This window comes from Pristiophorus japonicus, unplaced genomic scaffold, assembly GCF_044704955.1.
Source record: "Pristiophorus japonicus isolate sPriJap1 unplaced genomic scaffold, sPriJap1.hap1 HAP1_SCAFFOLD_170, whole genome shotgun sequence".
Classification (NCBI taxonomy): domain Eukaryota; kingdom Metazoa; phylum Chordata; class Chondrichthyes; family Pristiophoridae; genus Pristiophorus; species Pristiophorus japonicus.
In genome coordinates, this window is record NW_027251383.1 from 304,935 (window position 1) to 328,383 (window position 23,449).

At 43.0% G+C, this 23,449-nt stretch overlaps 4 non-coding genes across 4 annotated transcripts; all 4 read right to left on the bottom strand.

The window, feature by feature from the left end:
* Positions 1 to 3,146: 3,146 nt before the first annotated feature.
* trnap-agg (transfer RNA proline (anticodon AGG)) lies at positions 3,147 to 3,234 on the bottom strand. The gene is given in 2 exon segments: positions 3,147 to 3,182; positions 3,199 to 3,234. It is a non-coding gene; the product is annotated as a tRNA-Pro (tRNA).
* A 2,992-nt stretch (positions 3,235 to 6,226) lies between these two features.
* trnap-agg (transfer RNA proline (anticodon AGG)) lies at positions 6,227 to 6,314 on the bottom strand. Its single transcript is given in 2 exon segments — positions 6,227 to 6,262; positions 6,279 to 6,314. It is a non-coding gene; the product is annotated as a tRNA-Pro (tRNA).
* Positions 6,315 to 12,386: 6,072 nt separating this feature from the next.
* trnap-agg (transfer RNA proline (anticodon AGG)) lies at positions 12,387 to 12,474 on the bottom strand. The gene is given in 2 exon segments: positions 12,387 to 12,422; positions 12,439 to 12,474. It is a non-coding gene; the product is annotated as a tRNA-Pro (tRNA).
* Positions 12,475 to 15,466: 2,992 nt separating this feature from the next.
* Positions 15,467 to 15,554, bottom strand: trnap-agg (transfer RNA proline (anticodon AGG)). The gene is given in 2 exon segments: positions 15,467 to 15,502; positions 15,519 to 15,554. It is a non-coding gene; the product is annotated as a tRNA-Pro (tRNA).
* Positions 15,555 to 23,449: the final 7,895 nt, after the last annotated feature.

Here is a 23,449-nt window from a genome sequence, read left to right on the forward strand (position 1 = left end):
AATCAAACGTTTTAATTTGAAACATGTCGACCGGCTGAGAAGTGTTTTTTTGACTAAAAGTTGTCAGGGCTCGTCCGGGATTTGAACCCGGGACCTCTCGCATTTCAATTATTAAAACCCCTAAGAGAGAATCATACCCCTAGACCAACGAGCCGCCGAGAGTAAGGGATCTAGCTCTCAGATTCTGACCTTCGTTTGCTATTCGGCCCATCGTCCCCCTCTCCATAGTCCTGCTCATGTTTTCCCTTTGATGAATAGATTATTCTTTGAGACATTACTTCACCAACGAGCTGCATTCTTGTCAGTAAAAGGTGAATTTGTCAATGAGGTTAAATGTGATTACGGAAAAAAACCGAGTGGAAACGGTTTAACACAATAACGACGAAGTTGAGGGCAGACTGGATCAGCAGTCCATTGCCTGAACTTCTCAGTCACCTTATCTCCTATTTCCTGCAACGTCAGACATCCATCCCCTACTTTTTCCATTCAAACAGAAATAATGTGCACGAAAGTCTACTTCACCGCTTGTTTTCCCCGTGCAACCAGATCGACAGTGATGAAAATGTGCCATGAGCTTTTTAAAGCAAACAGCCTTCCTTTACTTTCGGTGAGTGACTGCACGAGATGGTTGGTTTTGAGGCAGAATCAAAATAAAGAATGTAAAATTTCACGCGGCAAGTTAGCTGACCGCGGCAGGACTCGAACCTGCAATCTTTTGATAACATCACAGTTACAATCGAAGTCAGACGACTTATCCATTAGGCCACGCGGCTGCTGCTGCTGGCGTGAAATTTGTTGTTTTTTTTATACTGAGAGCAAATTTGGGACAAGGGATCTTTCAAGGAGTGGATTTATGAAAATATGGGCATATTTTGAGTAATGAACCGTTACGCTGCGATATGGATGTGCACGGACACAGGCAACGTCAATGTAGCTTGATACACAACGGTTTAACAATCGGTTATCGCAACTGAAATCACACTCCTTTTAAAATATACAGGATGATCGCGATTATGAGAAAATACGTCTTAAAGGGGCAGTTGATGAACCTGAACTGACAACCATCCCGTTTGAACAGACACCGAATGATCCAGGACAGGAAGCACATCCATCTTACACAGCTGTAGAATGGGCCTTCACGGACAGCACTTCCCTTTCAAAAGATTAAAGTCGGATTTCTATCATTCCTGAAGGCAATTGTGCTGTGCGTGAGTGAGCGCGGATCTCAGGACCACGAGTGGCTGGGACGGTTTTTGAAGCCACAGGTGATTGACAGGCAGGAAGGACGGAGGGAAGTAAAATCAACCCAGACAAAAAGACAATTTAAAACATATATATATTTATCACAATAAGAAAATAAATAAATTTACAGTTTTATTGCAAAAAATTGAATTTGGTTTGATTTAAATAAATAAATAATTATTTCTTAATCTATATATTTTTGATTGAACGAAGGCTGTGCGACTGCATGAAATCCACTGGAAATCAGAGCGTGCAGTCAGTAAATACCCAAACACAGTAAGACCATGGTGTAAGACAAGCCACGAGGGAAGATATGGGGAACAAAGGCGATCTTTTAAAGTCGCGAGTGCCTTTCTGCTGGATCTGACAGCAGCTGCGTGTGCTATGAAAGAGCTCAAATGTAATAGAGCCCAGTGCTGGCAGAACAGAAAAGGCACATTTATTGTGAAAGTTAAAAAGTACGGATTGTTTGTAAATATACGTATAAATTAATATTTATATATATATCTGTATAAACAAAGTCAGTCAGTCAGTCATGTCTTGTCTTGTCTTGATTTGATTTGTGTTTGAAAATAAGGGGGTAGGAGCTCATCATTTCACACAGCCCAACCGCAAGCTCTCGCTAAAATCACTATGTTTCTAACTTATATAATTTGCCTTCTTTCAGATGTGGAACAGCAAAATCCCACAGCAGATTCTTCTCCTGTCAGGCAGTCCTCGAATGTGTGTTCAATCAAATCAGTGTGGCTTCAAGTTGCATGTCATGCATTTTTTCTCCCATGACATGAAATGCACAGTAAGATCGCGCAGCACGTTTGCACACACTCCCTCGCTACACAAACACACCAACAAATTAAAATTCCTGCAACCTCCAAAGGCAGTTTTTGAAATTTGTAATTTAAAATCCGGGACAGACAGCACATTCCTTTTAAACAGATACATAATGATCTGATACTGATAGCAACTATTTTGGAGAGACAGAGAATGACCTCGGACAGACAGGACATCACCTTAAAAGCGATATAGAAACACAGTGAACAAAAACAAAGAATTCTGTAAAACTCAGCTGGTCGTGAACATTCTGTGGATGAAGAACCCGGGCTCACGTTCAGTCAGATGATCATTCCGATATTTTAAGAAAAATGTAAAGTTTACAGATTTCTTCCACGAAAATAGCGCCTGGAAAAAAATAGGCAGCGAGGAAGGACAAAAGGGAATGTCTGTGATACAGTGGAGCGTAGGAGTGATTGAATAATAAATGGCACAATGCGAAAAGGCAAAGTGGGTGGTAAGCGGGCAATAAAATAACAAAGGATGGACCAGAGCAGGTGTTAGTGGGAACAGCAGAACCATTAGCAGACAATGAGCGCGGCTTATGATCCGAGACGTTGAATCGAATGTTGAGGCCAGAACACAATAACATGCCTGGAATGTAGGGTCTGAACGCCTTTTAATCAGACCAGGCAGCTTGCCCACCCCGGATTGATTTTCTGTACGGTTTAAATTCGGCAGCCAAGGGACTAAATCCAAAGCCAGCTTCTCCCATCTTTTCAGCGCTGGAGAAACAGGACGCACTCATATTAAGGGCAGAGTCTGTTTCACGTTGAAGTTGAGATTGACGCTGAATGTATCCATATCCCAATGGAGGTGAGCTCATGAGTGCAGAACGGAAGATGGACTGATCAAGAATTGGCCAGAATCAAACACGGGTTTAGGTTGTCCAATGAGACACTGAGCCGAGCACATCTGAGATGCATGAACTTTACTCAGTTCGGTGAGTTTCACTTTGCTCCTGGGAATCTCCAGGATTTTTGGACGCTGTGTGAACAACGGCGCGCAATCAAACGTTTTAATTTGAAACATGTCGACCGGCTGAGAAGTGTTTTTTTGACTAAAAGTTGTCAGGGCTCGTCCGGGATTTGAACCCGGGACCTCTCGCATTTCAATTATTAAAACCCCTAAGCGAGAATCATACCCCTAGACCAACGAGCCGCCGACAGTAAGGGATCTAGCTCTCAGATTCTGACCTTCGTTTGCTATTCGGCCCATCGTCCCCCTCTCCATCGTCCTGCTCATGTTTTCCCTTTGATGAATAGATTATTCTTTGAGACATTACTTCACCAACGAGCTGCATTCTTGTCAGTAAAAGGTGAATTTGGCAATGAGGTTAAATGTGATTACGGAAAAAAACCGAGTGGAAACGGTTTAACACAATAACGACGAAGTTGAGGGCAGACTGGATCAGCAGTCCATTGCCTGAACTTCTCAGTCACCTTATCTCCTATTTACTGCAACGTCAGACATCCATCCCCTACTTTTTCCATTCAAACAGAAATAATGTGCACGAAAGTCTACTTCACCGCTTGTTTTGCCCGTGCAACCAGATCGACAGTGATGAAAATGTGCCATGAGCTTTTTAAAGCAAACAGCCTTCCTTTACTTTCGGTGAGTGACTGCACGAGGTGGTTGGTTTTGAGGCAGAATCAAAATAAAGAATGTAAAATTTCACGCGGCAAGTTAGCTGACCGCGGCAGGACTCGAACCTGCAATCTTTTGATAACATCACAGTTACAATCGAAGTCAGACGACTTATCCATTAGGCCACGCGGCTGCTGCTGCTGGCATGAAATTTGTTGTTTTTTTTATACTGAGAGCAAATTTGGGACAAGGGATCTTTCAAGGAGTGGATTTATGAAAATATGGGCATATTTTGAGTAATGAACCGTTACGCTGCGATATGGATGTGCACGGACACAGGCAACGTCAATGTAGCTTGATACACAACAGTTTAACAATCGGTTATCGCAACTGAAATCACACTCCTTTTAAAATATACAGGATGATCGCGATTATGAGAAAATACGTCTTAAAGGGGCAGTTGATGAACCGGAACTGACAACCATCCCGTTTGAACAGACACCGAATGATCCAGGACAGGAAGCACATCCATCTTACACAGCTGTAGAATGGGCCTTCACGGACAGCACTTCCCTTTCAAAAGATTAAAGTCGGATTTCTATCATTCCTGAAGGCAATTGTGCTGTGCGTGAGTGAGCGCGGATCTCAGGACCACGAGTGGCTGGGACGGTTTTTGAAGCCACAGGTGATTGACAGGCAGGAAGGACGGAGGGAAGTAAAATCAACCCAGACAAAAAGACAATTTAAAACATATATATATTTATCACAATAAGAAAATAAATAAATTTACAGTTTTATTGCAAAAAATTGAATTTGGTTTGATTTAAATAAATAAATAATTATTTCTTAATCTATATATTTTTGATTGAACGAAGGCTGTGCGACTGCATGAAATCCACTGGAAATCAGAGCGTGCAGTCAGTAAATACCCAAACACAGTAAGACCATGGTGTAAGACAAGCCACGAGGGAAGATATGGGGAACAAAGGCGATCTTTTAAAGTCGCGAGTGCCTTTCTGCTGGATCTGACAGCAGCTGCGTGTGCTATGAAAGAGCTCAAATGTAATAGAGCCCAGTGCTGGCAGAACAGAAAAGGCACATTTATTGTGAAAGTTAAAAAGTACGGATTGTTTGTAAATATACGTATAAATTAATATTTATATATATATCTGTATAAACAAAGTCAGTCAGTCAGTCATGTCTTGTCTTGTCTTGATTTGATTTGTGTTTGAAAATAAGGGGGTAGGAGCTCATCATTTCACACAGCCCAACCGCAAGCTCTCGCTAAAATCGCTATGTTTCTAACTTATATAATTTGCCTTCTTTCAGATGTGGAACAGCAAAATCCCACAGCAGATTCTTCTCCTGTCAGGCAGTCCTCGAATGTGTGTTCAATCAAATCAGTGTGGCTTCAAGTTGCATGTCATGCATTTTTTCTCCCATGACATGAAATGCACAGTAAGATCGCGCAGCACGTTTGCACACACTCCCTCGCTACACAAACACACCAACAAATTAAAATTCCTGCAACCTCCAAAGGCAGTTTTTGAAATTTGTAATTTAAAATCCGGGACAGACAGCACATTCCTTTTAAACAGATACATAATGATCCGATACTGATAGCAACCATTTTGGAGAGACAGAGAATGACCTCGGACAGACAGGACATCACCTTAAAAGCGATATAGAAACACAGTGAACAAAAACAAAGAATTCTGTAAAACTCAGCTGGTCGTGAACATTCTGTGGATGAAGAACCCGGGCTCACGTTCAGTCAGATGATCATTCCGATATTTTAAGAAAAATGTAAAGTTTACAGATTTCTTCCACGAAAATAGCGCCTGGAAAAAAATAGGCAGCGAGGAAGGACAAAAGGGAATGTCTGTGATACAGTGGAGCGTAGGAGTGATTGAATAATAAATGGCACAATGCGAAAAGGCAAAGTGGGTGGTAAGCGGGCAATAAAATAACAAAGGATGGACCAGAGCAGGTGTTAGTGGGAACAGCAGAACCATTAGCAGACAATGAGCGCGGCTTATGATCCGAGACGTTGAATCGAATGTTGAGGCCAGAACACAATAACATGCCTGGAATGTAGGGTCTGAACGCCTTTTAATCAGACCAGGCAGCTTGCCCACCCCGGATTGATTTTCTGTACGGTTTAAATTCGGCAGCCAAGGGACTAAATCCAAAGCCAGCTTCTCCCATCTTTTCAGCGCTGGAGAAACAGGACGCACTCATATTAAGGGCAGAGTCTGTTTCACGTTGAAGTTGAGATTGACGCTGAATGTATCCATATCCCAATGGAGGTGAGCTCATGAGTGCAGAACGGAAGATGGACTGATCAAGAATTGGCCAGAATCAAACACGGGTTTAGGTTGTCCAATGAGACACTGAGCCGAGCACATCTGAGATGCATGAACTTTACTCAGTTCGGTGAGTTTCACTTTGCTCCTGGGAATCTCCAGGATTTTTGGACGCTGTGTGAACAACGGCGCGCAATTAAACGTTTTAATTTGAAACATGTCGACCGGCTGAGAAGTGTTTTTTTGACTAAAAGTTGTCAGGGCTCGTCCGGGATTTGAACCCGGGACCTCTCGCATTTCAATTATTAAAACCCCTAAGCGAGAATCATACCCCTAGACCAACGAGCCGCCGACAGTAAGGGATCTAGCTCTCAGATTCTGACCTTCGTTTGCTATTCGGCCCATCGTCCCCCTCTCCATCGTCCTGCTCATGTTTTCCCTTTGATGAATAGATTATTCTTTGAGACATTACTTCACCAACGAGCTGCATTCTTGTCAGTAAAAGGTGAATTTGGCAATGAGGTTAAATGTGATTACGGAAAAAAACCGAGTGGAAACGGTTTAACACAATAACGACGAAGTTGAGGGCAGACTGGATCAGCAGTCCATTGCCTGAACTTCTCAGTCACCTTATCTCCTATTTACTGCAACGTCAGACATCCATCCCCTACTTTTTCCATTCAAACAGAAATAATGTGCACGAAAGTCTACTTCACCGCTTGTTTTGCCCGTGCAACCAGATCGACAGTGATGAAAATGTGCCATGAGCTTTTTAAAGCAAACAGCCTTCCTTTACTTTCGGTGAGTGACTGCACGAGATGGTTGGTTTTGAGGCAGAATCAAAATAAAGAATGTAAAATTTCACGCGGCAAGTTAGCTGACCGCGGCAGGACTCGAACCTGCAATCTTTTGATAACATCACAGTTACAATCGAAGTCAGACGACTTATCCATTAGGCCACGCGGCTGCTGCTGCTGGCATGAAATTTGTTGTTTTTTTTATACTGAGAGCAAATTTGGGACAAGGGATCTTTCAAGGAGTGGATTTATGAAAATATGGGCATATTTTGAGTAATGAACCGTTACGCTGCGATATGGATGTGCACGGACACAGGCAACGTCAATGTAGCTTGATACACAACAGTTTAACAATCGGTTATCGCAACTGAAATCACACTCCTTTTAAAATATACAGGATGATCGCGATTATGAGAAAATACGTCTTAAAGGGGCAGTTGATGAACCGGAACTGACAACCATCCCGTTTGAACAGACACCGAATGATCCAGGACAGGAAGCACATCCATCTTACACAGCTGTAGAATGGGCCTTCACGGACAGCACTTCCCTTTCAAAAGATTAAAGTCGGATTTCTATCATTCCTGAAGGCAATTGTGCTGTGCGTGAGTGAGCGCGCATCTCAGGACCACGAGTGGCTGGGACGGTTTTTGAAGCCACAGGTGATTGACAGGCAGGAAGGACGGAGGGAAGTAAAATCAACCCAGACAAAAAGACAATTTAAAACATATATATATTTATCACAATAAGAAAATAAATAAATTTACAGTTTTATTGCAAAAAATTGAATTTGGTTTGATTTAAATAAATAAATAATTATTTCTTAATCTATATATTTTTGATTGAACGAAGGCTGTGCGACTGCATGAAATCCACTGGAAATCAGAGCGTGCAGTCAGTAAATACCCAAACACAGTAAGACCATGGTGTAAGACAAGCCACGAGGGAAGATATGGGGAACAAAGGCGATCTTTTAAAGTCGCGAGTGCCTTTCTGCTGGATCTGACAGCAGCTGCGTGTGCTATGAAAGAGCTCAAATGTAATAGAGCCCAGTGCTGGCAGAACAGAAAAGGCACATTTATTGTGAAAGTTAAAAAGTACGGATTGTTTGTAAATATACGTATAAATTAATATTTATATATATATCTGTATAAACAAAGTCAGTCAGTCAGTCATGTCTTGTCTTGTCTTGATTTGATTTGTGTTTGAAAATAAGGGGGTAGGAGCTCATCATTTCACACAGCCCAACCGCAAGCTCTCGCTAAAATCGCTATGTTTCTAACTTATATAATTTGCCTTCTTTCAGATGTGGAACAGCAAAATCCCACAGCAGATTCTTCTCCTGTCAGGCAGTCCTCGAATGTGTGTTCAATCAAATCAGTGTGGCTTCAAGTTGCATGTCATGCATTTTTTCTCCCATGACATGAAATGCACAGTAAGATCGCGCAGCACGTTTGCACACACTCCCTCGCTACACAAACACACCAACAAATTAAAATTCCTGCAACCTCCAAAGGCAGTTTTTGAAATTTGTAATTTAAAATCCGGGACAGACAGCACATTCCTTTTAAACAGATACATAATGATCCGATACTGATAGCAACCATTTTGGAGAGACAGAGAATGACCTCGGACAGACAGGACATCACCTTAAAAGCGATATAGAAACACAGTGAACAAAAACAAAGAATTCTGTAAAACTCAGCTGGTCGTGAACATTCTGTGGATGAAGAACCCGGGCTCACGTTCAGTCAGATGATCATTCCGATATTTTAAGAAAAATGTAAAGTTTACAGATTTCTTCCACGAAAATAGCGCCTGGAAAAAAATAGGCAGCGAGGAAGGACAAAAGGGAATGTCTGTGATACAGTGGAGCGTAGGAGTGATTGAATAATAAATGGCACAATGCGAAAAGGCAAAGTGGGTGGTAAGCGGGCAATAAAATAACAAAGGATGGACCAGAGCAGGTGTTAGTGGGAACAGCAGAACCATTAGCAGACAATGAGCGCGGCTTATGATCCGAGACGTTGAATCGAATGTTGAGGCCAGAACACAATAACATGCCTGGAATGTAGGGTCTGAACGCCTTTTAATCAGACCAGGCAGCTTGCCCACCCCGGATTGATTTTCTGTACGGTTTAAATTCGGCAGCCAAGGGACTAAATCCAAAGCCAGCTTCTCCCATCTTTTCAGCGCTGGAGAAACAGGACGCACTCATATTAAGGGCAGAGTCTGTTTCACGTTGAAGTTGAGATTGACGCTGAATGTATCCATATCCCAATGGAGGTGAGCTCATGCGTGCAGAACGGAAGATGGACTGATCAAGAATTGGCCAGAATCAAACACGGGTTTAGGTTGTCCAATGAGACACTGAGCCGAGCACATCTGAGATGCATGAACTTTACTCAGTTCGGTGAGTTTCACTTTGCTCCTGGGAATCTCCAGGATGTTTGGACGCTGTGTGAACAACGGCGCGCAATCAAACGTTTTAATTTGAAACATGTCGACCGGCTGAGAAGTGTTTTTTTGACTAAAAGTTGTCAGGGCTCGTCCGGGATTTGAACCCGGGACCTCTCGCATTTCAATTATTAAAACCCCTAAGCTAGAATCATACCCCTAGACCAACGAGCCGCCGACAGTAAGGGATCTAGCTCTCAGATTCTGACCTTCGTTTGCTATTCGGCCCATCGTCCCCCTCTCCATAGTCCTGCTCATGTTTTCCCTTTGATGAATAGATTATTCTTTGAGACATTACTTCACCAACGAGCTGCATTCTTGTCAGTAAAAGGTGAATTTGGCAATGTGGTTAAATGTGATTACGGAAAAAAACCGAGTGGAAACGGTTTAACACAATAACGACGAAGTTGAGGGCAGACTGGATCAGCAGTCCATTGCCTGAACTTCTCAGTCACCTTATCTCCTTTTTACTGCAACGTCAGACATCCATCCCCTACTTTTTCCATTCAAACAGAAATAATGTGCACGAAAGTCTACTTCACCGCTTGTTTTGCCCGTGCAACCAGATCGACAGTGATGAAAATGTGCCATGAGCTTTTTAAAGCAAACAGCCTTCATTTACTTTCGGTGAGTGACTGCACGAGATGGTTGGTTTTGAGGCAGAATCAAAATAAAGAATGTAAAATTTCACGCGGCAAGTTAGCTGACCGCGGCAGGACTCGAACCTGCAATCTTTTGATAACATCACAGTTACAATCGAAGTCAGACGACTTATCCATTAGGCCACGCGGCTGCTGCTGCTGGCATGAAATTTGTTGTTTTTTTTATACTGAGAGCAAATTTGGGACAAGGGATCTTTCAAGGAGTGGATTTATGAAAATATGGGCATATTTTGAGTAATGAACCGTTACGCTGCGATATGGATGTGCACGGACACAGGCAACGTCAATGTAGCTTGATACACAACAGTTTAACAATCGGTTATCGCAACTGAAATCACACTCCTTTTAAAATATACAGGATGATCGCGATTATGAGAAAATACGTCTTAAAGGGGCAGTTGATGAACCGGAACTGACAACCATCCCGTTTGAACAGACACCGAATGATCCAGGACAGGAAGCACATCCATCTTACACAGCTGTAGAATGGGCCTTCACGGACAGCACTTCCCTTTCAAAAGATTAAAGTCGGATTTCTATCATTCCTGAAGGCAATTGTGCTGTGCGTGAGTGAGCGCGGATCTCAGGACCACGAGTGGCTGGGACGGTTTTTGAAGCCACAGGTGATTGACAGGCAGGAAGGACGGAGGGAAGTAAAATCAACCCAGACAAAAAGACAATTTAAAACATATATATATTTATCACAATAAGAAAATAAATAAATTTACAGTTTTATTGCAAAAAATTGAATTTGGTTTGATTTAAATAAATAAATAATTATTTCTTAATCTATATATTTTTGATTGAACGAAGGCTGTGCGACTGCATGAAATCCACTGGAAATCAGAGCGTGCAGTCAGTAAATACCCAAACACAGTAAGACCATGGTGTAAGACAAGCCACGAGGGAAGATATGGGGAACAAAGGCGATCTTTTAAAGTCGCGAGTGCCTTTCTGCTGGATCTGACAGCAGCTGCGTGTGCTATGAAAGAGCTCAAATGTAATAGAGCCCAGTGCTGGCAGAACAGAAAAGGCACATTTATTGTGAAAGTTAAAAAGTACGGATTGTTTGTAAATATACGTATAAATTAATATTTATATATATATCTGTATAAACAAAGTCAGTCAGTCAGTCATGTCTTGTCTTGTCTTGATTTGATTTGTGTTTGAAAATAAGGGGGTAGGAGCTCATCATTTCACACAGCCCAACCGCAAGCTCTCGCTAAAATCGCTATGTTTCTAACTTATATAATTTGCCTTCTTTCAGATGTGGAACAGCAAAATCCCACAGCAGATTCTTCTCCTGTCAGGCAGTCCTCGAATGTGTGTTCAATCAAATCAGTGTGGCTTCAAGTTGCATGTCATGCATTTTTTCTCCCATGACATGAAATGCACAGTAAGATCGCGCAGCACGTTTGCACACACTCCCTCGCTACACAAACACACCAACAAATTAAAATTCCTGCAACCTCCAAAGGCAGTTTTTGAAATTTGTAATTTAAAATCCGGGACAGACAGCACATTCCTTTTAAACAGATACATAATGATCCGATACTGATAGCAACCATTTTGGAGAGACAGAGAATGACCTCGGACAGACAGGACATCACCTTAAAAGCGATATAGAAACACAGTGAACAAAAACAAAGAATTCTGTAAAACTCAGCTGGTCGTGAACATTCTGTGGATGAAGAACCCGGGCTCACGTTCAGTCAGATGATCATTCCGATATTTTAAGAAAAATGTAAAGTTTACAGATTTCTTCCACGAAAATAGCGCCTGGAAAAAAATAGGCAGCGAGGAAGGACAAAAGGGAATGTCTGTGATACAGTGGAGCGTAGGAGTGATTGAATAATAAATGGCACAATGCGAAAAGGCAAAGTGGGTGGTAAGCGGGCAATAAAATAACAAAGGATGGACCAGAGCAGGTGTTAGTGGGAACAGCAGAACCATTAGCAGACAATGAGCGCGGCTTATGATCCGAGACGTTGAATCGAATGTTGAGGCCAGAACACAATAACATGCCTGGAATGTAGGGTCTGAACGCCTTTTAATCAGACCAGGCAGCTTGCCCACCCCGGATTGATTTTCTGTACGGTTTAAATTCGGCAGCCAAGGGACTAAATCCAAAGCCAGCTTCTCCCATCTTTTCAGCGCTGGAGAAACAGGACGCACTCATATTAAGGGCAGAGTCTGTTTCACGTTGAAGTTGAGATTGACGCTGAATGTATCCATATCCCAATGGAGGTGAGCTCATGAGTGCAGAACGGAAGATGGACTGATCAAGAATTGGCCAGAATCAAACACGGGTTTAGGTTGTCCAATGAGACACTGAGCCGAGCACATCTGAGATGCATGAACTTTACTCAGTTCGGTGAGTTTCACTTTGCTCCTGGGAATCTCCAGGATTTTTGGACGCTGTGTGAACAACGGCGCGCAATCAAACGTTTTAATTTGAAACATGTCGACCGGCTGAGAAGTGTTTTTTTGACTAAAAGTTGTCAGGGCTCGTCCGGGATTTGAACCCGGGACCTCTCGCATTTCAATTATTAAAACCCCTAAGCGAGAATCATACCCCTAGACCAACGAGCCGCCGACAGTAAGGGATCTAGCTCTCAGATTCTGACCTTCGTTTGCTATTCGGCCCATCGTCCCCCTCTCCATCGTCCTGCTCATGTTTTCCCTTTGATGAATAGATTATTCTTTGAGACATTACTTCACCAACGAGCTGCATTCTTGTCAGTAAAAGGTGAATTTGGCAATGAGGTTAAATGTGATTACGGAAAAAAACCGAGTGGAAACGGTTTAACACAATAACGACGAAGTTGAGGGCAGACTGGATCAGCAGTCCATTGCCTGAACTTCTCAGTCACCTTATCTCCTATTTACTGCAACGTCAGACATCCATCCCCTACTTTTTCCATTCAAACAGAAATAATGTGCACGAAAGTCTACTTCACCGCTTGTTTTGCCCGTGCAACCAGATCGACAGTGATGAAAATGTGCCATGAGCTTTTTAAAGCAAACAGCCTTCCTTTACTTTCGGTGAGTGACTGCACGAGATGGTTGGTTTTGAGGCAGAATCAAAATAAAGAATGTAAAATTTCACGCGGCAAGTTAGCTGACCGCGGCAGGACTCGAACCTGCAATCTTTTGATAACATCACAGTTACAATCGAAGTCAGACGACTTATCCATTAGGCCACACGGCTGCTGCTGCTGGCATGAAATTTGTTGTTTTTTTTATACTGAGAGCAAATTTGGGACAAGGGATCTTTCAAGGAGTGGATTTATGAAAATATGGGCATATTTTGAGTAATGAACCGTTACGCTGCGATATGGATGTGCACGGACACAGGCAACGTCAATGTAGCTTGATACACAACAGTTTAACAATCGGTTATCGCAACTGAAATCACACTCCTTTTAAAATATACAGGATGATCGCGATTATGAGAAAATACGTCTTAAAGGGGCAGATGATGAACCGGAACTGACAACCATCCCGTTTGAACAGACACCGAATGATCCAGGACAGGAAGCACATCCATCTTACACAGCTGTAGAATGGGCCTTCACGGACAGCACTTCCCTTTCAAAAGATTAAAGTGGGATTTCTATCATTCCTGAAGGCAATTGTGCTGTGCGTGAGTGAGCGCGGATCTCAGGACCACGAGTGGCTGGGACGGTTTTTGAAGCCACAGGTGATTGACAGGCAGGAAGGACGGAGGGACGTAAAACCAACCCAGACAAAAAGACAATTTAAAACATATATATATTTATCACAATAAGAAAATAAATAAATTTACAGTTTTATTGCAAAAAATTGAATTTGGTTTGATTTAAATAAATAAATAATTATTTCTTAATCTATATATTTTTGATTGAACGAAGGCTGTGCGACTGCATGAAATCCACTGGAAATCAGAGCGTGCAGTCAGTAAATACCCAAACACAGTAAGACCATGGTGTAAGACAAGCCACGAGGGAAGATATGGGGAACAAAGGCGATCTTTTAAAGTCGCGAGTGCCTTTCTGCTGGATCTGACAGCAGCTGCGTGTGCTATGAAAGAGCTCAAATGTAATAGAGCCCAGTGCTGGCAGAACAGAAAAGGCACATTTATTGTGAAAGTTAAAAAGTACGGATTGTTTGTAAATATACGTATAAATTAATATTTATATATATATCTGTATAAACAAAGTCAGTCAGTCAGTCATGTCTTGTCTTGTCTTGATTTGATTTGTGTTTGAAAATAAGGGGGTAGGAGCTCATCATTTCACACAGCCCAACCGCAAGCTCTCGCTAAAATCGCTATGTTTCTAACTTATATAATTTGCCTTCTTTCAGATGTGGAACAGCAAAATCCCACAGCAGATTCTTCTCCTGTCAGGCAGTCCTCGAATGTGTGTTCAATCAAATCAGTGTGGCTTCAAGTTGCATGTCATGCATTTTTTCTCCCATGACATGAAATGCACAGTAAGATCGCGCAGCACGTTTGCACACACTCCCTCGCTACACAAACACACCAACAAATTAAAATTCCTGCAACCTCCAAAGGCAGTTTTTGAAATTTGTAATTTAAAATCCGGGACAGACAGCACATTCCTTTTAAACAGATACATAATGATCCGATACTGATAGCAACCATTTTGGAGAGACAGAGAATGACCTCGGACAGACAGGACATCACCTTAAAAGCGATATAGAAACACAGTGAACAAAAACAAAGAATTCTGTAAAACTCAGCTGGTCGTGAACATTCTGTGGATGAAGAACCCGGGCTCACGTTCAGTCAGATGATCATTCCGATATTTTAAGAAAAATGTAAAGTTTACAGATTTCTTCCACGAAAATAGCGCCTGGAAAAAAATAGGCAGCGAGGAAGGACAAAAGGGAATGTCTGTGATACAGTGGAGCGTAGGAGTGATTGAATAATAAATGGCACAATGCGAAAAGGCAAAGTGGGTGGTAAGCGGGCAATAAAATAACAAAGGATGGACCAGAGCAGGTGTTAGTGGGAACAGCAGAACCATTAGCAGACAATGAGCGCGGCTTATGATCCGAGACGTTGAATCGAATGTTGAGGCCAGAACACAATAACATGCCTGGAATGTAGGGTCTGAACGCCTTTTAATCAGACCAGGCAGCTTGCCCACCCCGGATTGATTTTCTGTACGGTTTAAATTCGGCAGCCAAGGGACTAAATCCAAAGCCAGCTTCTCCCATCTTTTCAGCGCTGGAGAAACAGGACGCACTCATATTAAGGGCAGAGTCTGTTTCACGTTGAAGTTGAGATTGACGCTGAATGTATCCATATCCCAATGGAGGTGAGCTCATGAGTGCAGAACGGAAGATGGACTGATCAAGAATTGGCCAGAATCAAACACGGGTTTAGGTTGTCCAATGAGACACTGAGCCGAGCACATCTGAGATGCATGAACTTTACTCAGTTCGGTGAGTTTCACTTTGCTCCTGGGAATCTCCAGGATTTTTGGACGCTGTGTGAACAACGGCGCGCAATCAAACGTTTTAATTTGAAACATGTCGACCGGCTGAGAAGTGTTTTTTTGACTAAAAGTTGTCAGGGCTCGTCCGGGATTTGAACCCGGGACCTCTCGCATTTCAATTATTAAAACCCCTAAGCGAGAATCATACCCCTAGACCAACGAGCCGCCGACAGTAAGGGATCTAGCTCTCAGATTCTGACCTTCGTTTGCTATTCGGCCCATCGTCCCCCTCTCCATCGTCCTGCTCATGTTTTCCCTTTGATGAATAGATTATTCTTTGAGACATTACTTCACCAACGAGCTGCATTCTTGTCAGTAAAAGGTGAATTTGGCAATGAGGTTAAATGTGATTACGGAAAAAAACCGAGTGGAAACGGTTTAACACAATAACGACGAAGTTGAGGGCAGACTGGATCAGCAGTCCATTGCCTGAACTTCTCAGTCACCTTATCTCCTATTTACTGCAACGTCAGACATCCATCCCCTACTTTTTCCATTCAAACAGAAATAATGTGCACGAAAGTCTACTTCACCGCTTGTTTTGCCCGTGCAACCAGATCGACAGTGATGAAAATGTGCCATGAGCTTTTTAAAGCAAACAGCCTTCCTTTACTTTCGGTGAGTGACTGCACGAGATGGTTGGTTTTGAGGCAGAATCAAAATAAAGAATGTAAAATTTCACGCGGCAAGTTAGCTGACCGCGGCAGGACTCGAACCTGCAATCTTTTGATAACATCACAGTTACAATCGAAGTCAGACGACTTATCCATTAGGCCACGCGGCTGCTGCTGCTGGCATGAAATTTGTTGTTTTTTTTATACTGAGAGCAAATTTGGGACAAGGGATCTTTCAAGGAGTGGATTTATGAAAATATGGGCATATTTTGAGTAATGAACCGTTACGCTGCGATATGGATGTGCACGGACACAGGCAACGTCAATGTAGCTTGATACACAACAGTTTAACAATCGGTTATCGCAACTGAAATCACACTCCTTTTAAAATATACAGGATGATCGCGATTATGAGAAAATACGTCTTAAAGGGGCAGTTGATGAACCGGAACTGACAACCATCCCGTTTGAACAGACACCGAATGATCCAGGACAGGAAGCACATCCATCTTACACAGCTGTAGAATGGGCCTTCACGGACAGCACTTCCCTTTCAAAAGATTAAAGTCGGATTTCTATCATTCCTGAAGGCAATTGTGCTGTGCGTGAGTGAGCGCGGATCTCAGGACCACGAGTGGCTGGGACGGTTTTTGAAGCCACAGGTGATTGACAGGCAGGAAGGACGGAGGGAAGTAAAATCAACCCAGACAAAAAGACAATTTAAAACATATATATATTTATCACAATAAGAAAATAAATAAATTTACAGTTTTATTGCAAAAAATTGAATTTGGTTTGATTTAAATAAATAAATAATTATTTCTTAATCTATATATTTTTGATTGAACGAAGGCTGTGCGACTGCATGAAATCCACTGGAAATCAGAGCGTGCAGTCAGTAAATACCCAAACACAGTAAGACCATGGTGTAAGACAAGCCACGAGGGAAGATATGGGGAACAAAGGCGATCTTTTAAAGTCGCGAGTGCCTTTCTGCTGGATCTGACAGCAGCTGCGTGTGCTATGAAAGAGCTCAAATGTAATAGAGCCCAGTGCTGGCAGAACAGAAAAGGCACATTTATTGTGAAAGTTAAAAAGTACGGATTGTTTGTAAATATACGTATAAATTAATATTTATATATATATCAGTATAAACAAAGTCAGTCAGTCAGTCATGTCTTGTCTTGTCTTGATTTGATTTGTGTTTGAAAATAAGGGGGTAGGAGCTCATCATTTCACACAGCCCAACCGCAAGCTCTCGCTAAAATCGCTATGTTTCTAACTTATATAATTTGCCTTCTTTCAGATGTGGAACAGCAAAATCCCACAGCAGATTCTTCTCCTGTCAGGCAGTCCTCGAATGTGTGTTCAATCAAATCAGTGTGGCTTCAAGTTGCATGTCATGCATTTTTTCTCCCATGACATGAAATGCATAGTAAGATCGCGCAGCACGTTTGCACACACTCCCTCGCTACAGAAACACACCAACAAATTAAAATTCCTGCAACCTCCAAAGGCAGTTTTTGAAATTTGTAATTTAAAATCCGGGACAGACAGCACATTCCTTTTAAACAGATACATAATGATCCGATACTGATAGCAACCATTTTGGAGAGACAGAGAATGACCTCGGACAGACAGGACATCACCTTAAAAGCGATATAGAAACACAGTGAACAAAAACAAAGAATTCTGTAAAACTCAGCTGGTCGTGAACATTCTGTGGATGAAGAACCCGGGCTCACGTTCAGTCAGATGATCATTCCGATATTTTAAGAAAAATGTAAAGTTTACAGATTTCTTCCACGAAAGTAGCGCCTGGAAAAAAATAGGCAGCGAGGAAGGACAAAAGGGAATGTCTGTGATACAGTGGAGCGTAGGAGTGATTGAATAATAAATGGCACAATGCGAAAAGGCAAAGTGGGTGGTAAGCGGGCAATAAAATAACAAAGGATGGACCAGAGCAGGTGTTAGAGGGAACAGCAGAACCATTAGCAGACAATGAGCGCGGCTTATGATCCGAGACGTTGAATCGAATGTTGAGGCCAGAACACAATAACATGCCTGGAATGTAGGGTCTGAAAGCCTTTTAATCAGACCAGGCAGCTTGCCCACCCCGGATTGATTTCCTGTACGGTTTAAATTCGGCAGCCAAGGGACTAAATCCAAAGCCAGCTTCTCCCATCTTTTCAGCGCTGGAGAAACAGGACGCACTCATATTAAGGGCAGAGTCTGTTTCACGTTGAAGTTGAGATTGACGCTGAATGTATCCATATCCCAATGGAGGTGAGCTCATGCGTGCAGAACGGAAGATGGACTGATCAAGAATTGGCCAGAATCAAACACGGGTTTAGGTTGTCCAATGAGACACTGAGCCGAGCACATCTGAGATGCATGAACTTTACTCAGTTCGGTGAGTTTCACTTTGCTCCTGGGAATCTCCAGGATTTTTGGACGCTGTGTGAACAACGGCGCGCAATCAAACGTTTTAATTTGAAACATGTCGACCGGCTGAGAAGTGTTTTTTTGACTAAAAGTTGTCAGGGCTCGTCCGGGATTTGAACCCGGGACCTCTCACATTTCAATTATTAAAACCCCTAAGCGAGAATCATGGCCCTAGACCAACGAGCCGCCGACAGTAAGGGATCTAGCTCTCAGATTCTGACCTTCGTTTGCTATTCGGCCCATCGTCCCCCTCTCCATAGTCCTGCTCATGTTTTCCCTTTGATGAATAGATTATTCTTTGAGACATTACTTCACCAACGAGCTGCATTCTTGTCAGTAAAAGGTTAATTTTGCCAATGAGGTTAAATGTGATTGCAGAAAAAAAACGAGTGGAAACGGTTTAACACAATAACGACGAAGTTGAGGGCATACTGGATCAGCTGTCCTTTGCCTGAACTTCTCAGTCACCTTATCTCCTATTTACTGCAACGTCAGACATCCATCCCCTACTTTTTGCATTCAAACAGAAATAATGTGCACGAAAGTCTACTTCACCGCTTGTTTTGCCCTTCAACCAGATCGACAGTGATGAAAATGTGCCATGAGCTTTTTAAAGCAAACAGCCTTCCTTTACTTTCGGTGAGTGACTGCACGAGATGGTTGGTTTTGAGGCAGAATCAAAATAAAGAATATAAAATTTCACGCGGCAATTTAGCTGACCGCGGCAGGACTCGAACCTGCAATCTTTTCATAACATCACATTTGCAATCGAAGTCAGATGACTTATCCATTAGGCCATGCGGCCGCTGCTGCTGGCATGAAATTTGTTATTTTTTTATACTGAGAGCAAATTTGGGACATGGGATCTTTCAAGGAGTGGATTTATGAAAATATGGGAATATTTTGAGTAATAAATCGATGCGCTGCGATATGGATGTGCACGGACACAGGCAACGTCAATGTAGCTTGATACACATCAGTTTAACAATCGGTTATCGCAACTGAATTCACACTCCTTTTAAAATATACAGGATGATCCCGATTATGAGAAAATACGTCTTAAAGGGGCAGTTGATGAACCGGAACTGACAACCATCCCGTTTGAACAGACACCGAATGATCCAGGACAGGAAGCACATCCCTCTTACACAGCTGTAGAATGGGCCTTCACGGACAGCACTTCCCTTTCAAAAGATTAAAGTGCGATTTCTATCATTCCTGAAGGCAATTGTGCTGTGCGTGAGTGAGCGCGGATCTCAGGACCACGAGGGGCTGGGACGGATGTTGAAGCCACAGGTGATTGACAGGCAGGAAGGAGGGAGGGAAGTCAAACCAACCCAGACAAAAAGACAATTTAAAACAAATATATATTTATCACAATAAGAAAATAAATAAATTTACAGTTTTATTGCAAAAAATTGAATTTGGTTTGATTTAAATAAATAAATAATTATTTCTTAATCTATATATTTTTGATTGAACGAAGGCTGTGCGACTGCATGAAATCCACTGGAAATCAGAGCGTGCAGTCAGTAAATACCCAAACACAGTAAGCCCATGGTGTAAGACAAGCCACGAGGGAAGATATGGGGAACAAAGGCGATCTTTTAAAGTCGCGAGTGCCTTTCTGCTGGATCTGACAGCAGCTGCGTGTGCTGTGAAAGAGCTCAAATGTAATAGAGCCCAGTGCTGGCAGAACAGAAAAGGCACATTTATTGTGAAAGTTAAAAAGTACGGATTGTTTGTAAATATACGTATAAATTAATATTTATATATATATATCAGTATAAACAAAGTCAGTCAGTCAGTCATGTCTTGTCTTGTCTTGATTTGATTTGTGTTTGAAAATAAGGGGGTAGGAGCTCATCATTTCACACAGCTCAACCGCAAGCTCTCGCTAAAATCGCTATGTTTCTAACTTATATAATTTGCCTTCTTTCAGATGTGGAACAGCAAAATCCCACAGCAGATTATTCTCCTGTCAGGCAGTCCTCGAATGCGTGTTCAATCAAATCAGTGTGGCTTCAAGTTGCATGTAATGCATTTTTTCTCCCATGACATGAAATGCACAGTAAGATCGCGCAGCACGTTTGCACACACTCCCTCGCTACACAAACACACCAACAAACTAAAATTCCTGCAACTTCCAAAGGCAGTTTTTGAAATTTGAAATTTACAATCCGGGACAGACAGCACATTCCTTTTAAACAGATACATAATGATCCGATACTGATAGCATACCATTTTGGAGAGACAGAGAATGACCCCGGACAGACCAGCACATCACCTTAAAAGGGATACAGAAACACAGTGAACAAAAACAAAGAATTCTGTAAAACTGAGCTGGTCATGTACATTCTGTGGATGAAGATCCCGGGCTCACGTTCAGTCAGCTGATCATTCAAATATTTTAAGAAAAATGTAAAGTTTACAGATTTTTTCCACGAAAATAGCGCCTGGAAATAAATAGGCAGCGAGGAAGGACAAAAGGGAATGCCTGTGATACAGTGGAGCGTAGGAGTGATTGAATAATAAATGGCACAATGCGAAAAGGCAAAGTGGGTGGTAAGCGGGCTATACAGTGACAAAGGATGGACCAGAGGAGGTGTTAGTGGGAACTGCAGAACCATTAGCAGACAATGGGAGCGGTGCTTATGATCCGAGACGTCGAACCGAATGTTGAGGCCAGAACACTACAACATGCCTGGAATGTAGGGTCTGAACGCCTTTTAATCAGACAAGGCTGCTTGCCCACCCCGGATTGATTTCCTGTACGGTTTAAATTCGGCAGCCAAGGGATTAAATCCAAAGCCAGCTTCTCCCACCTTTTCAGCGCTAGAGAAACAGGACGCACTCATATTCAGGGCAGAGTCTGTTTCACGTTGAAGTTGAGATTGACGCTGAATGTATCCATATCCCAATGGAGGTGAGCTCATGCGTGCAGAAAGGAAGATCGACTGATCAAGTATTGGCCAGAATCAAACACGGGTTTAGGTTGTCCAATGAGACACAGAGCCGAGTACATCTGAGATACATGAACTTTACTCAGTTCGGTGAGTTTCACTTTGCTCCTGGGAATCTCCAGGATTTTTGGACGCTGTGTGAACAACGGAGCGCAATCAAACGTTTTAATTTGAAACATGTCAGTTTTCTCACATGTCGACCGGCTGAAAAGTGGTTTTTTGACTAAAAGTTGTGAGGGCTGATCCGGGATTTGAACCCGGGACCTCTCGCATTTCAATTATTAGAACCCCTAACCGAGAATCATGCCCCCAGACCAACGAGCCGCCGACACAAGGGATCTAACGCTCAGATTCTGACGTTCGTTTGCTATTCGGCCCATCGTGCCTGTGCTGACTCTCAGAGACCGATCTCATGAGTCCTCCTCTCCATCGTCCTGCTAATGTTTTCCCTTTGATGAACAGATTATTCTTTGAGACATTACTCCACCAACGAGCTGCATCCTTGTCAGTAAAATGTGAATTTGGCAATGAGGTTAAATGTGATTGCTGAAAAAAACCGAGTGGAAACGGTTTAACACAATAACGACGAAGCTGGGGGCATACTGGATCAGCAGTCCATTGCCTGCACCTCTCAGTCACCTTGTCTCCTATTTACTGCAAAGTCAGACATCCATCCCCTACTTTTTCCATTCAAACAGAAATAATGTGCACGAAAGTCTACTTCACCGCATATTCTGCCCGTGCAACAAGATCGACAGTGATGAAAATGTGCCATTAGCTTTTTAAAGCAAACAGCCTTCCTTTACTTCAGGTGAGTGACTGCACGAGATGGTTGGTTTTGAGGCAGAATCAAAACAAAGAATACCAAATTTCACGCGGCGAGACTCCTACCTGCAATCTTCTGATAACATCACAATTACAATCGAAGTCAGACGACTTATCCATTAGGCCACGCGGCCGCTGCTGCTAGTATGAAATTTGTTGTTTCTTTATAGTGAGAGCAAATTTGGGACAAGGCTTCGATCAAGGAGTGGATTTCGGAAAACATGGGCATATTTTGTGTAATGAACCGATGCGCTGCGATATGGATGTGCACGGACACAGGCAACGTCAATGTATCTTGAAACACAACAGTTTAACAATCGGTTATCGCAACTGAAATCACACTCCTTTTAAAATATACAGGATGATCCCGATTATGAGAAAATACGTCTTAAAGGGGCAATTGATGAACCGGAACTGACAACCATCCCGTTTGAACAGACACCGAATGATCCAGGACAGGAAGCACATCCATCTTACACAGCTGTAGAATGGGCCTTCACGGACAGCACTTCCCTTTCAAAAGATTAAAGTCGGATTTCTATCATTCCTGAAGGCAATTGTGCTGTGCGTGATTGAGCGCGGGTCTCAGGACCACGCGGGGCTGGGACGGTGTTGAAGCCACAGGTGATTGACAGGCAGGAAGGAGGGAGGGAAGTAAAACCAACCCAGACAAAAAGACAATTTAAAACATATATATATATGATTCCCAGTTTCTCCCTCCCTCCCTGCCCTGGAGGTACTGAGGCTCACGCTCACTCCTTCCCTGCTTGAGGATGTTGAGGCCCGCACTATCTCCCTCCATGTCCTGGGGGTGCTGAGGCCCACAGTCCCTCCCTCCCTGCCCTCGGGGTACTGAGGCCCAATCTCCCTCCCACCCTTAGCTGGGAGTGCTGAGGCCTACACTCGTTCTCTATCTGAGGGTACTGAGCCCCACAGATCCTCCCTCTCTGCCCTGCGGGTACTGAGGCCCACACTTCCTCACTCCCTCCCTGTACTCGTGGAACTGAGGCCCACAATCCCTCCGTCTCTGCCCTTCGGGTGCTGGGGCACACACTCCCTCACTCCCAGAACTGGAGGTGCTGAGGCGCAAACTCGCTCCCTCCCATCCCTGGGTGTACGGAGGCACATATTCCCTCGCTTCCCGCCCTCGGATACTGAGGCTCACACTCCCTCCCTCCCTGCTTGGGGGAACTGAGGCTCACACTCCCTGCCT